Raw genomic sequence first — 17,100 nt, forward strand, 5'->3', positions numbered from 1 at the left:
ATTCATAATGACAACACTTCCAATCAAACATCTCACCAATACATGATGTTTTTTGACAGCTTTAATAGTTTTTAATCATGTCCAGTTTATGTCCTGAAACTGTGAGTCTAATCTCTCTTTGGTATAAATAGAGGCAACCAAGAAAGATGGGATTTAGAATATTGTTTATGTTGAAAGAAATGAACAAAATGCTTACATGAAGGAGTCAAAAAAAGGAAAGTCTAGGACAATGTCAAGTATATCTTCAACATATTTTGATCGAATAAAGTCTCAAATATGGCCGCTGGATCATCCAATAGCCATTCGAGTGAATTCAAAGTCAATCGACATATATACTTAGTATAGTACTCTACAATTCTAGGTGAACACCATTGTAATTAAACTAATTCCCAAATCTACTAATCACTTGCTCCCCTCGGATTGGCGTCCTCTCATGATGTTGAACGGTACAAGATCGTGGCAAAGCCCTTTCATTGCGGGTTAAGTTCATCCTCTCAAGGTTTCTACATGCACGCCAGTTTGGTTTTATCCATGGACGTAATATTGCACGAGGTGATTCTTAGCGTGCTGCTCGCTATAGACTACATAGTGACTCAGAATAAGCGGTTTGTCCTCCTCAATATGGACCTTGAGAAAGCCTATGATCGGGCTAGTTGGCAATTCATGCTCAAGGTGATGCTTAAGCTCGTGTTCAGGAATGGCTTATGTAGGACTAGTGCTCTGTCTTAGAGGCTTACCCGTATATTGAACTGTTATTTTGACAACAACGTTCAGAAACGAGGCAAGAAGGGATCTGAGAGCAGTATGATGCCTACAAGCTTTAAGCAATTGATTGACCGAGCTGCAAAAGAAAAAGAGCATCGAACTCGACAACAATCTATCACTGTTAATGATGACATGTTAGAGTTTGACAGGGGGGAAAACCATCCACCAAACTTTTATCATGTGCTCAATGGAGATTGCAACAATGAATTGTCAAAGATAGTTCCGAAGAATGAGTACACGGTCATTGCAGACATACCATATGGATTTAAAGCTCCCGGATCCACCTTTGATGAGGTCCCTTACAAAGCAAAAGAACTAATGGGTCTTCTTGACTAGTTCATGTCAATTACGACGGCAACGCTTTGGTGTGTCATAATTTTTCATTGACTTGCAATCTGGGGCAGTGATGAGTGTCATCAATGATAAATGTGCTGGACTTGACCACCTTTATTGGTGAGTGCAACATGAAATGCAAAGATTTTTTGGGTATGTCCCTGTTGGCCCAAGGGAAGCGTGAGGTACTTCCACTTAGATAGCATGGGGAGGTCGAATGACTACTGCCACGTCAATCCATCATCGCTAGAACTCTAGCTTCTACTATTAGCTGAAACCCCCCACTGATTTCATCAGGCCGGGCCTATAGACGCTCACCTATCAACGTTAATCGCTAGATAAGGTATGTATATATGGCCCACTTCGTATTCATGGGAAAGGAACGAAGCAGATTCAGCTGGGTATGCCTCAGGTATTCAGTACCCGTGCCTTCATAGGATGAAACCCAATGTGAGACAAATGAAAGGACATCGATTCATGTCTACTATAGAAAACATTTCAATAGGGCATTGGTTTGTCGATGGAAAAAAAAGTATTGGTCACATCAATTTTCCTTCATTTGCTTCATTTACTCCTTATCATTTCATTATTCCAGCTATGACGAAGAAGCTCAGGCGTGTGACCATGGATAAGAATGGGGAGATAGTAAATCCTTATCAAAAACCACAACTCCTAATTAATCAGCTCATATATCTGTTTTCAAGCAAGCATTTCTTAGGGAATCTTAAAATGGGTACCAATTTTACATACCTGAATTAGATCTCACACAATGTTCTCATGGGTAGAGACTCTCACTGGTAGAGTTCGAAAGAAAATTTCCATTAACATATGTATACCAAATTTGACATACCATGCTTTTGAATACATTGAAATATGGAGCCAAGCTCTCCATCTTGCTGCTCTCGAGATACTCCTCCCGAACAGCATCCCAATCCGGCATGTTCAATTGCTGGATCATTGCATCCTGCATTTTCATGTATATTTTATGCCTGCATTGAAAACGCATGTATAATTCATCTCACTTTTACACTTGAAACAAAGTCTATTGAAACATTATTTATAAAGAGATTAATGTAAAATCAAGGAGAGACATGATGCAAAGGAGAGAAGTTTACTTACTCATCAAATTCATTGCCCATTTCATCCAAAGAGAGATCTCCAGACACCACTCTGCCAAGCACATAATTAAAATCTGATCTTTAATTCCCTGCATGTTCTTCCATGCTGTGGCTCAAATCTCTTCAGGTAATGCCTCCAAGGTCTGGGTTTCTTTCTTGACTCCTTTAGGTATGAGTTTTTGCTACCCTTTGATTTCAAAATTCTCCCACTTTGAAAAAATTGCATTTATCTGATCCCAAACTTCTCCACTATGAAATGAAATTTGAAACATCCCGTCCCATGATTTGAAGCTGTCACTTGGCCTTGATGGATCTTTAATTGTTGCAGAAATCCCAGTCTCATTCAACAAAGACAAGTGGAACTCTGGAGTGATCAAAGAACGAACCTCTTTGAGTTTGGTAATGAACTCATTGTGATAGAAACAAACCCGTTCTATCCAAGACATGGACTTCCTATAGTCATTGCCGTTATTGTAATAAAAGCCAGTAAGTTTGCCTCCGCATCAGTCAAACTAGCATAAACTGTACAATTACATGTCTTGTAATGAGAGTTGCGTGGAAACTCAATATTCAACTTCCTTTTTGCCTCTACTGAATGGGAGCCTCCAAGAACAAAGTAGTTATAATCATTTGCTTTCCAGCAATCAAAAGATGCCTTATTGGGACATTCTTTTGGATCCACGAGCACAATGTAGTTCACAACTTGTGCATGCGGATTGTCCTTCATTCGTGTCTTCAAATTCTCAAGATGGAAAGGATGTATTGCACACACCTCAAATGGCCGAAGGCCAGTGCTCAGATCAATAGGAGGTCTGATAACATGATCAATGTGAAAGAAGAAAGTCTGTCGATCCACAAGGTTATCTCGTTATACCGTTGCATAGACTCTATTTTGATGTGTATCTGAGGTGCCATCTCCAATGTCAGATCCTGGTACTTGCAGCTCACCCACTGGTTGGGATTTCAATGATATCCAATGGCTGTACTCTCCTTGGAACCTTTGATCCCAGTTTACTCCGTTTGTTCCCTTGTGCAATAGATGGAGTCTCCTTAACAACATCCTCATAAGACTCTAGAGGAAACACACTTGCAACTAATAGAGGTCATTTCTTAGGGAGTGGTATGCTCAAAACATGCCCACTTGGGGGTGCACTCAATCCATGATGGCCTGAAAGAGAAGGTGCTCTCAATCCATGTAAACTTGTGGGAGTTCTTAATCCTTGTGTACATACTAGAGCCAAAATTTTCAGCTTCTAAATGGGAAGATCCCTTTCCTTTTGACTTTGAAGAACCTATTGGTTTGATTGGTGATGTTGCGGTATCTTCATACCCTCCTCTGTATGCTCCTCAGAATCACTATTGGAAGTTGATACCTCCATCTTCTCGATTATTTCATCAACCTCAACAATTTGATTTGTCAAGTGATAAATAAGATCCTGGACACACAAAACAAAATTGATCTCTCATAGTATTCAAAAGAAAATTACATAAACATAGAAAATTATAAATTACTTATGGATAGTAACTAACCTTCCCTTCCTCTTTGATTTGTTTTAATTGTTCTGCTACAGTGGGTGGATTAACAACTTTCAAAGATAACTTCTCCTCCATAAGAAAACAAACAATAGGTTTCTTATTGTTATCAATCCCAAGCATTTCAACACTTTCCTCATTGCCCTCACTTCTTGTGATATCTTTAATCTTTAATATTGGGTTAAAAATTGATCTTCTAATGGGAAGTGTCTTTGGAAGCAACAAAGTCATCTCATCTGTATCAGTGCCAACTTTGTTGATCCATTTTGAATTAATGTTATTGTGTACTTCTGCTATGTTCCATAATTTTCAAATTTGCAACGAACCTTCATCAAAAGAAGTTGGAACATCATAAATCTGCTGAAGCTGTTGCACCTCAAGACTTGGATCCTTGGCACTTTTCTTTGGTTCCTTGGTGCCTTTCTTTTCCAACCTTATCTTTTGGATCCTAGTGGAAGGATCCTTCGATGTGGGCTTTCCAAAGACACAGATTTCTTCGAAAGGTTGTTTGTTCAACATGATACCTACAAAGGACATAAACAATGTCAAAATATTATGATATCATGGAGAGAATATCTCAAGTTGAAAAAAACAAAAACCAGTACAACAAGCTTGATGGTTTTTAAAAAGACTTTGAGCTTCTAACATAGACATTCTTCATGGTGGAAAAGGATCTTGACATGCTTATTATTGAAACATGATTTTGGACTAGAGAATAAAAAACAAAAAAGCATGAAAAGTAACAACACTACAATTCAAAAACAACAAAATTATGGCCAAAATGCCTCTCTTTCTCTCAAATTTAATTACAAACCACTAAGAAACAACTTCATAATTTGAAGATAAAACACAGCTTTTTAATAAAAACCGTTCAAAAAATAACAAAAATTCACCAAAAAACCCTTTCCGTCTCTCCAACTATCCCTCTCTCCCTCTCCCTAATTCTCTCCCTCTCTCTCTCTCTCTCCCCTCTTGCTCTCTCTCTCTCTCTCTCTCTCTCTCTCTCTCTCTCTCTATCTATTGATGATATCATTGATCGGGCGATGCGCACGTCGATGATATCATCAATGGGCTGCTAGCCCATTGATTTGGGCACCATGTTAGAGTGGGGAGGTGAGGCGATTGAATGGGGAAGTGAGGCGATCGAGCGAGGAAGAAGAAGAAGCCCGTCGATGATATCATTGATCGGGCGAGATCTCGTCAATGATATCATCGATCGGGAAAAAGTCAGCTCCCTTTAGTCTAAAAAAACAAAATGGATGCATGAGAATTGAAACGATTACCTGGCAAAGATGGAGAGCTGAGAGGGGTAGATGGTAGAGGGAGAGATGGAGAGGTTAGAGGATCAAACAAGAAGGGATTGAAAGCTTAGAGGGTACAATATAGAGTAATTTATTTTTAGAAATGTTTCTTGCTATTTTTAGTAAATAGAGTAGACTAGTAATCAGGCGATCGAGCGAGGAAGAAGAAGAAGCTGGTCATGATATCATTGACCGGGCGACATCTCATCGATGATATCATCGATCGGGAAAAAAGTTAGCTCCCTTTAGTCCAAAAAAACAAAATGGATGCATGAGAATTGAAACGCTTACCTTGCAAAGATGGAGAGCTCAGAGGGGTAGATGGTAGAGGGAGAGATGGAGAGGTTAGAGGATTAAACAAGAAGCGATTGAAAGCTTAGAGGGTACAATATAGAGTAATTTATTTTTAGAAATGTTTCTTACTACTTTTTGTAAATAGGATAGACTAGTAATCAAACCAATGTGTTTTCCAAAAAGCAAATATAAAGTTGTTTAAATCATATGCAAGCACACCACCCCAATTTTCAAAACACAGTAAATTATATTGAAGCATGCCTTAAAATTTGATTTCATGACCGAATTAAAAATAAAAAACACTTAACCATAAGAAAATTGTACATACTTGGTGATTTCTTTGAACTCTTGGGCGTATTCTGGAAATAATGAGAAAAAAATGTGGGAATCTCAGGTTTATAGAGAAAATTTTCTATTTTTAAAAATGTCTCTATGCTCAAAACCCTAAACCTAACCTTGACTTTTGTGATTAGGCATATAATTTCCACCTTTCATTGTTGCATGGCACTTTTCATGTGTCCCCTTTGAAGCTTGGCAAAGTTCTGCATGGGAGGTTCATTCGACACTACGTCTATCTAAATTTCTTCTTCTCATAGTTCCAAGGGCGCTTCCTTTGCTACATTGGATGTATCTTTTGTACTAGTGGTGGAACCTCTTTTGCGACCTTGGATGTGTCTCCTACTCCTTCACCTAAGCATGATGGTGGACGTAGAAGCCCAGGTACTCAAATCCATGGACCTAATATTCCCATTGAAGAGAATGAAATAATAGATGTCACCACAAGCACGAGAGGTCAACAAGTGTTATCAGGTATGTGATCCATGTCTAATTTCATTCAATGGTTCTCTTTGTTTTGTTTTTGAAGCTAGAAATTATTTCTTATAAGGGACATCTAATCCAGATGGTTCTCAACATATGTCTTGGCTATCACAAAAGGGGAAGCGAAATTCAATCTCGTCTATTGAGGAGAGACTAAAGGGAAGACCAATGAATGTGGGCCTCAAAAAGTCTTGCTACACAAGAGGGAGAGCTCGCATAATGTTAGACACCACACATCTAAAAGAGACATGCAATACTCTTTGTTGTAGCAGAATGTGCCTGTTCACTTTTGGGGTTGCAAAATTAAGAGTGTTACGGAAAAATTATGTTCAAATGAATAAAGATGATCAAAAATTTTATTTAGCATGGTCTGTAAGACCTAGGGAAAACAATATAAACAAGATGTGTTTGAGTACTCATTTGGTTCAAGGATTGTTTGTCGCAAAGCGTATAGACTTGCACATTGTCTTGGCAATGAAAGGCTAAAAAGATTACAGGCTCACCTCTATAAAGACCCCCACATTTGTACAGTAGGGCAAATGAGAGTGCATGGACCGCATGGCAATATGGTATGCTTGTGGTTACAAGACTTTGTGCAAAAACATGCCGACGCTCTTCCGAATAGTGACCAGTTGCACTTACCAGATAATTTCTCCAAGCGTGAGATCCATTCCATGTACAAAGATGCCATGTTTACTGTAGGTGACGAGTACGTGACATACCAGCATTTTTGTAGGATTTGGAAGAATGAATTCAACAACGTGAAGATACCAAAGCTTTGTCGCTTTGGTGTGTGTGCCACATGCGCGGACTTGAAGGCCTTGCATAATAGAAGTTAAGGACAAGAGAGAGGTGTGTGTAATGATGCCATGAAATTTTCTTCTTTTTGACAAAAATCATTTGCTTGCAACATCTAATCATTTTCTATATTTGCAGAAGAAGCAATTGCAGAGTTGCAAATGCATCGAGAAATGCAAGCTCTAGAAAGGAAGAAGTTAGTGAAGCATCTCAAGAAGAGCTATCAACAGCTTGATAAGTACATAACCATCATCATTGATGGGATGGATCAAAAGAAGACCAATCTTCCACACTTCAAATGAGTGCCCAAGGATTTGAAAGAGGAGAACTTCATCACATATCACGTGGTTGGATGCATGATCTACCATAGTGAATTAATCCCCAAGGTTTATTTGACGACACCAAATGTAAGAAATGATCCTAATCTCACAGTTTTTGTTCTTAATGATGCATTGAGGAATCTTACACAACCTCTTTAAAAAGAGTTGTATGTCCAACTTGATAACACATCGAGAGAGAACAAAAATCAAGTTGTGTTGGCATACCTTTGCATGCTTGTGGAGAACGGCATATTTTTGAAAGTGAAATTAGGATTCCTTATGGTGGCCCACACACACGACCATATTGATAAGATGTTTAGCTGGTTCTCAGTAAAGTTAAGAAGGAAAGAAGCATGGGGCAATGATCTGCATTTTACAGGATGCATATGTGCCAAAACCAATAATTGCAAACATGGAAAAAACAACAGATTTCAGACGCTTGAGCGAATTGATCGATGTATTGAGAAGCTCAACGAGTTAAGCTTTCAACACCAATTTTGAATGAAGAGAGTTCAAGAAGGCATGACGTTGTTGTGGGGAAAGTTCTATTTCACATCACCAACTTGGGTTCCAGTCAAAGAATTGAAGTTCTTGAAGTGTCTTCCAGAGCATGAGTTGTATGTGGCACCCTTACAGCCTTTAGAATCAGTGAGGGAGGTGCAATGAGCCATGAAGGGGGGGAGAGATGTAAACCCTATAAGTTCAGTCAATGAGATTAGAGAAACAATCCAGCATGCTGCAACGTATTTTGAAGATGTGGTGTGGACATGGTGGAATCCATTCTTTACATCCCAAATACTTATCAATCACCAACTAAATGACCCCCAAGATGTGTCCTATTTTAGTTGGCCACAGTGCATTGAACAAGATTTTGTAAATGCGCGTATGAATGCTTCTTCAAGTGCGCATTTACATGCACCTTAGAAGAACTATCTTGGGGAGGAGAGAGAAATGTACCTTGGAGCAAGAAAGTCCAAAAAGGCCAAGGAAGGGTTCAAGAAATGTGGAGTGGTAGCATCGAGGACTTCACAGTACTGGGTATGATGGTTGTTGTGTTACCAAGAGATGATCCTAGTGGATTTCCTTTTTGGATTGCTGAAGTTGTGAACATCGAAAAGGAAGGTTCAAAGTCCAAGTCAATAGAGGTGTTTTCACCAAGTCCATGGATGCTTTCATGGGTCGATATAACCCAGAGATGGTGGTAACAAGGAAGCGTGTTCAAAAAGGGAAGAGGGCGTCAAAAACTTGTCCAAGAATTGATACTCTACAATTGGATGAGGTAGATATTTTGGTATATGCATTTCAATTAACACAAGTTGGGCATTTGCCAAAGGAAACACAATACATAATTTCCCCAAAAATTCCAAAGACATTATTCGGATGTAGTGAACAAATGGAAGCCAAGACACACCATGCAAAAAAGAGGGTGGCAGCTTAACTTGCCTAGGTTGGACTCAGAGAATGTTCTAGTGGATAGCCTAGAGGAGGAACGATCTTCAACTTCTACCACACAAAGCTTAGGCTCTAGTGCATTTGAAGGTGTAGGATAAGAGGATGAGTACTATTCTTTATAGGATCAGTGGCCAAACATCTCACCAATACATGATGTTTTTTGACTGCTTTTATAGTTTTTAATCATGTCCAGTTTATGTCCTCAAACTGCGAGTCTAATCTCTCTTCGGTATAAATAGAGGCAATACAAGAAAGATGGGATTTAGAATATTGTTTATGTTGAAAGAAATAAACAAAATGCTTGCATGAAGGAGTCAACAAAAGGAAAGTCTAGGACAATGTCAAGTATATCTTCAACATATTTTGATCCACTAAAGTCTGAAATATGGCCGCTGGATCATCCAATAGCCATTCGAGTGAAATTAAAATTCAATGGACATATATACTTAGCATAGTGTGAACACCATTGTAATTAAACTAATTCCCAAATCTACTAATCACTTGCTTCCCTCGGATTGGCGTCTTATCATGATGTTGAACGGTGCTTACAAGATCGTGGCAAAAGCCCTTTCATTGCGAGTTAAGTTCATCCTCTCAAGGTTTCTGCATGCACACCAGTTTGGTTTTATCCATGGACGTAATATTCACGAGGTGATTCTTAGCGTGCTGCTCGCTATAGACTACATAGTGACTCAGAATAAGCGGTTTGTCCTCCTCAATATGGACCTTGAGAAAGCGTATGATCGGGTCAGTTGAATTCATGCTCAAGGTTATGCTTAAGCTCGTGTTTGAGAATGGCTTATGTAGGACTAGTACTCTATCCTAGAGGCTTACCTGTGTACCAGTGATAGTCTCTACCCATGAGAACAATGTGTGAGAGCTACAATTGGAGGGCTTATGCTGAACAGTCAAAACCAAGTCATGTGAGAGCTACTATGTGACAAGAATCAAGTCTATAAGAAAGCGATAACAACTGAGTGTTGGGCTTAGCCAAGACGCTGTACAACGCCGATGTGTTTGTGTGTAGGAACCAATGCCAAAAAATGGTCAATGACACAGGTTCTCTTTTCCAATGCATCTGCCATGATTTTGCTCAATGGATATAATCATGACTCCTGGGCCTCTTCAGCAATCGGTGTGGCAAGGGTGCCCTCTTGCGCCCTCTTGTTCGCCATTGTTACTGAGCCACTTCTTCAGCAACTCGATCTACATCTTACAAGTGGTGTCGCGGCAAGGTCTGTGTCTACTAGATCAATCTTCTTTTTTTTTGCAGATGATAAAACCAATTTTTTGGAAGCTGATCCTCATAATATTGAGTGTTTCATGGAGGTTTAGTCATATCTCGTTGCCCTTTTTGACTCATACATTAATATCTCTAAAGCAACTTTGCTCTAGTTGAGTTGGGATTCCCTCCCTCCTTGGGTTTCTTCCTTTGCTTTTTCTATTGTGCGCTCCGGTTGTGTCATGAGGTATTTGGGTGCCCTATCGGTTTTGGAACTATTCTGTATCAGCACTTTGATTGGCTTTTTCATAAATTTACATGGAAGTTTCACAAGTGGCGTGATAAGCACCTCTCTCTACTGGGGCGGATCACTAATCTCCAACATTTACTACTCCCCAGTCTGGTGTTTGTCATCTCTTCTTTCTCCCTTCTTTTCTTAGTAGTTCATAAATCAAACATGGTATCAGAGCACTTCATCCGATCCTGAGCCCCACATTCATCAAGCATGAGATATGCCAAAATTTGACGATGGAGGGTAAAGAATGAATGAAGCCAGCGCTAATCGTTGATGCAGGCGAATGAAGTGAATGCGAAAGATATGGAGCCTCAATCCTTTTGCCTGATAGACCGATTCGATGGCCAGAACTTCCACACATAGAAGATACACACGATTGCAATTCTACAAGGGTAGGAAGTATGGAAGATCGTGGCTAGAGACAATCCAAAGCCTGCGAAAAAGGAGGCAGTCGAGTTGGTTGTGTGGGAGTGGCAAGATGCAAAGGCAAGGCAAGAGATTTATCGTAATCTTATCAACGATCAATTGCTACATGTGAGCAATGCCAAAACGTCAAAGGAAGTGTGAGATACACTTGCAACACTTTACAAAACAAAGTCAATCGCCAACAAAGCTTATCTTAGGTGCCCATTGATTAACATGGAAATGGGCGTTGAAGATTTGATCGTGAGTCATCTCCTGAAGTTCAAAGCCTGCATTGATCAACTAACCTCAATCGGAACGACCATTCCAAAAGATGAGGTGTGTACGATGTTTTGGAATACATACCCTGAATCATATGACCATTTGAATGTTATGCTCAACGATGTCACAGAGGAAATGAAGTTCAAGGAGCTCACAACTACTCTCCTGCAAGAGGATATCTGCCAAAAGCCATGACAGAAGGTACAAAGCAACTCGAGTGCATCAATGGCCCTCTATGTAGTAGGAAGCCGGTTCAAGAAGAAAGGCCAGCAAAAGGAGTTACCAAGCACTTGGAATGCAAGCAGTTCTTTGCTAGTTGATATGAGCAAAAGAGAGTGTTTCTACTCCGGAAAGCCATGCCACTTTGCAAGAAACTACAGGAAGAAGCTTGAAGACCTGAAGAATGAAAGAAATGAAGCTAAGGCAGCTTCAATGAAGATGGAAAAGGTGCAACTATTTTAGAGTTGCAAAGCTGATAGTTTGAATGTTGTATGGAAAGTAGGAATGATGGATGGTTGTATGAGTTCTTAATGTTCCACTTATGGGGGAGTGTTGAAATGAAATAAAGGTTAAGTGTCGCATTGTTATACGACTGAATAGAAAACTATGTTAGAGTAGAATTAAACATATCTATGTTAGTAGCAATTAGATAGAGATGTCAATCGTTGTGGTATCCAGACATGCATTCAGTTACAACCAGAACTGCCTTCGGGCTATATGTATATGCACGTTGATTCAATGAATATATCAATGGGAGTCCCTTTCCTTCATCATCATCTCTTCTTGCTCCCTTCTTTGCTTAGTAGTTCATAAATCGAACAAGCAATTCTTGCGAGACATTGGCTTCAAGAATTTGGTTCTATCACAGTGCAGGGTCAGTGGCAAGAGCTGCTTTTGTGTCCTTTACCTATTAAGATCCCGCCCTCTAATTTCCTCACCACTCTCCTCTTTGTTTGGATGAGTGGCCTTAGCAATTGTACTTGGAAGGGGTGTGATCGATTGGGTGGGGATGCTTCCCTTTCTTTGAGTTTTTGGCTCCACAGTTTTCCTGTCATCAATAATATTCCGTCTATTACTATAAGTCCTCAACTTTCCAAACACCTCTATCAGCATGGCCTTGCCAAGTGGGGAGATGTATGGGATTCACGGGCTGTTGATTGGTTCTCGGTACATGTTCTTGATCAACATTTTAATCTCTCTGCTTGGGAGGAGTCTTTCTTGCATTCTCTACACGAAAAATTTCACCATAATTGGCCATCTAGTTTGTTGTGTTTAGGTGCTCCTGATCTGCGCTTTTGGTCTAATCAACATGGACTGCCTGTTACTCATTTTTAGCTTAAGGATTTTTGTGCTTAGGAGGATTTTCTTTCTCACTAGGGAGGTCAAATCGGCATGGTAGTCTTTTGCTCCATGGGATTCTTTTGCCGTGGGTTTAGAGGTCTACCTTCTCCTATCGGTTTAACTTTTGTCTGTGGAGATTACTTGTTGCTAAGTTCCCCACTCGGGATCATCTTGCACGGTGGTGGTCCAATATTTCTCTGATTTGCCCTTTCTGTCGGGTGGCTCTGGAGTCTCACCATCATCCTTTTTTAGGTTGTTTGCTCGTCCACCCAGTCTAGAGATTCATCACTATTTAGCTGGCACATGATTATATTTGTTGTCAGGTTAGCCGCCTTGTTCGAGGATCATGGTAGGATGACAGAACCCAACTGCGCATTTGGAATATACTGCATGCGATCGTAGTGGCCAAGATTTGGCACACTCGGAACAGAGTCATTTTTGAGCACTAACGGCTCCCATCCTCATTGCTTTTTTACCTTGGTGCAGAGATTTTGTCAATTCTCAGTGAGCACACATCGGCGAGATGAGGTTCTTAGGCCCTGTACGAGGTAACTTTGGTGGTGAACTTACTACCTCAGAAGTTTTATAAGATGGGTTGTTATAAAGTACTCTCTTCAAGGATTTCCATGCCAAAGTCTTCGGTTTAATGGAGTTCCATGCCAAAGTCTTCGGTTTAATGTCTACTAGGGAAAAGGAAGATTGCTTCCTCTAGACAAATGTTACTAAGTGGACCAAATCTAAGGCCTTAAGGGACAACTTGGATTAGGCTACATCTAAGAAACATCATTTTTATATATGGATACCATTACAATAAAATTTGTTATTGATAAGGGAACTCAGATTATAAATGAAGTGTTTGAGTTGCTAACCAAGGAGTTTATGGTGGTACATAGAGTTGCAAGTCCTTACTATCCTTGACGTACTGGATAGGTTGATTCCACCAATAAAACTCTTAAATTGGTGCTCACTAAGACGTTTGTATACAAACATACCTCTTTGAAGTAACAGAAGTGTGTTTGTGTAATTGAGATATTCTTCTTTTACTCCACTTGTTATTTATAATATGATCCACTTATTTCTTCTTGTACTCCACTTGAGATATTTCCTCTTGTATTCCGCGTTTTATAATATGATCAATTGCCTATTTACTTGTCTTCATACGGTTTCCCTATGCAACACAAACCTTGATTATTAGTTTTTATTAACATATGTTTCTATACCTCGAGTGAGTTAGGAAGCCTAGCACAACAAACTTAAAATCACAAGAGAGAGCATCTTCTTATTTAGTGTAGCTCACTCACTTGCACTGAGTTGGGAATTGAGTTATCTGTCAAATCGAGGGGTAAGAAGAAGACCAGGGACACTATACTATCTACTAAGCTTCTCAAGCCCAAAACTAGAGAGACACTAGCAAAAAAGGTGGAAGATCACAATAGAATAAAACAATATCTTAATACCAACCAAATTTTCTTGAAATTCCCTAAAATTATTGAAATTCCTCTTAAATCTATATAAGGACCACTCCATTGTTTCCTTCATGGATAAATCAAAGTCCATTGGTATCCCTAGCAATATAAAATGACTACTATTTGCCAGTTTATACTTTTGATTTTTATTTCCTTCAAAACACACTTAAAAATTGCTTGTTTTTATGTTTTTATCTGTGTTTTGAAGAGTGAATGCAAAAGTGTTAATGAAATCTACTTGGCGATGCACTACGAAGAAATCATAGGTATCACATGCATTCAAGGGGTATTTAAAAAACCCGTCAACTAAATTTTTTTCTTCAATATAACCACCCCTCTTTAGTTGTGAACTAATGGAAATTTCCATAAAATTTAATTAAAACCCCCCTCCGGTTATTGTAATCTTGTTAAATTTTTTCCAAAAGCGGCATTAAAATACCCCTCCTTTCGAATGCACATGGTACACTAAATTTTTTTGAGGTGAACACTCCAAAGAAATCCATAGCTCTGTTTAACCCTCCGAAGAAATATAGAGCTCCGTTTACATCCTCAGTTGAGTTCTTGGGAGTTAGCTTTGCATTATCAACAAACTATTGATTGAAACACCTACTTACTTAAGGGAAGTTAAATGCCTTTAATCCTACCTTCTTGCACTGGTTCATAGAGCATATTAAAGTTGAATTATATAAACTATTCTAAAACATCATCAATTTGGTTTTGGATTCACGTGCACTTCTCAAAAGACAATATGCCACATCAAAGAGGGGCCATTTTCCTAGTTTTCAAAAGGTTGTTCAACCCACTGAAGAGGTTGTTTTGCAAGGACGTTTTCACATAGGGTACAAATGTTTCATGGGTGCACAATATCATCACATTTTAATTCCACAAATTTTTAAAAAACATCATCAAGGTGTTTGGGATTTTGCAACTCTCAAGAGAAAATAGGCATTAAATCAAACCCATTTTCTTAGTTTTTAAGAAGTTTCTCACCCCACTCAAAAGGCCATTTGTTAGTGTTGTTTTCACATATTGGGTGACCAAATAGCATGATAAATCCATATCACATTTGAAACTCATGTATTTTTCTACAACATCATCAAGTTGTTTTTGGAGTTCATTCAGGAAAATATGCCTCAAACTAGGGCCTAATGATGGACCAATCCTAGCTAGAATAGGGCTCAGGGGGTGCACTACTAAGAAATCCTAGGTATCAGGTGCATTCAAGGTGTATTTTAAAACCCCTTGACTAAAAATTCTACCGCAACAAAACCACCCCTCTTTAGTTATAAACTAACAGATTTTTTGCTAAAGTTGAAAATCCATCCTATTATTGTAATCTTGTTAAATTTCTCTCAAAAGTGGAATTAAAATAGCCCTCCTTTTGAATACACATGGTACACTAAACATTTTGGAGGTGAAGCCCCCTAGGAATAGGGCAATCGGTTTGTTGGACTTTTTTTCATTTTTTTTGGTTTTGGAACTTTTAGAGTTGATATACAACACTTTTGTATCTAGCAACAAAAGAAATTTCAACCAAGATGGTGTTCTGAGAGTCTACAGCCCATAGTTCTCTTAAGTCTTCTATCTTGAGCATTTTTCCCAAGACATCTAGAGTTGTTTGTTTATAGGTGGTTAGAAGCTTAGTCGCTAGTCTAGATTATAAATTGGACGTTTGCATGCATAACCTTGTATGTATGAATATTCTCATTACATATGGCATGTGTGTGTACCTGTGCATATGTGTGTGTGTGTTTTCATATGCATGTCTACACATGCATGAGCATGTGTAGTGTGTGTATATATGTACATTGCACACATGTGCAACCCTTCACGGCATGCACAAGCCATGCAGCCTCAAGGGGTTCACCTCAAAAAAATTTAGTGTATCACATGCATTTGAAAGGAGGGGTATTTTAGTTCACTTTTTTGAAAAAATTTAACAAGATTACAATAACAGGATGGATTTTTATATATAACTTTAGGAAAAAATCACTTAGCTCATAAGTAAGGAGGGTTACTATTTTTATTAAGGGGAAAATTTTAGTTGAGGGATTTTTTAAATACCCCTTGAACACACATGATACATACAATTTAATAGTAGTGCACCCCTCGAGGCACAAGCAAATATGTATGCATCCAGATGCATGCACACAAAAATGCACACGCACGCATGTGCACACACACACACACACACACACACACACACACACACACACACATACAACATATGCATGCTCCCACACACACACACACACACATACACACACACACACACACACAGAGACACATGCATGCATGCACACACACGCACGCATGAACACACACATATACACACACCCACGCACACAGACATGCATGCATGCATGTGCACATGTCAACGCATGCACATGCATGGATGCATGCATGCATGCATGCAAACACACTCACACACACATACACATAAGTTTTCAGTAAAACCATATATTTCTCTATGGGAAACCTTAGAAGAGGTGAAAACCGACCTTGAAGTACAAAAGTAAAAAGATTACAAGTAGGCCCTTGGAAAAAGCACACACACACACACACACACACACACATACACATAAACACACACAAAATAAATTTGATTAGTAAATGTATCTCACACACAGACATTTATTTCTTTACACATGAACACACACACACACACACACACACACACACACACACACACATGAATACTTCCCTAACACACACATGAATACTTCCCTAATTATGAATTATTCTTTCATGTACCCTCTTGAAATCTTCCCTTTACACTTTCTTTTTAACCACCCCACATACCAAGCCCACTAATCATCCCATACCTCCCTTAATCCCTTCTTAACCCATGCACTCATTCGCTTCTTACTCCACTTGTGACTAAAACTTCACTTGTGGCTAAATTGTTTTTTTTAATTATTTAAGAATCCATATGGTTGTCTATATTCCTAGGTAAAGCAATAACAAGCCAGGGAAAATAGGCATTACTTGTCTACCCAAGCATAACTATGATGTTCTAACACCTAGTTTGTTTGGATGGTGGCAGGTAAGTGGACCCCGACCTCAGAACCTAGATTGCTACCTGAGGATTTGACATCTTTTTGCAATATCATGTTTGTCAAACTCAATAATCAAAATTTTTGCAAACTCTAGTTGCATTTTTCAAATTAGATGTCTCAAACATTTTTTCCTTATATGTTTTCCTTTTTTAACTTTTTATCCAATTGATGGAATGTATGGCTCAATTATTGATGGGACTTTTTAATCTAAACACACACTTTGATTTCCCAACTAGCCTTTGGTCAGGCTAGTGCCATACAATTAATTCACATCCATTGGATAACTATTTAGCATGGATA

Source organism: Dipteris shenzhenensis, chromosome 5 (genome assembly GCF_047967505.1).
Source record: "Dipteris shenzhenensis isolate YYH24624 ecotype China chromosome 5, Dip_SZ_1.0, whole genome shotgun sequence".
Classification (NCBI taxonomy): Eukaryota; Viridiplantae; Streptophyta; class Polypodiopsida; order Gleicheniales; family Dipteridaceae; genus Dipteris; species Dipteris shenzhenensis.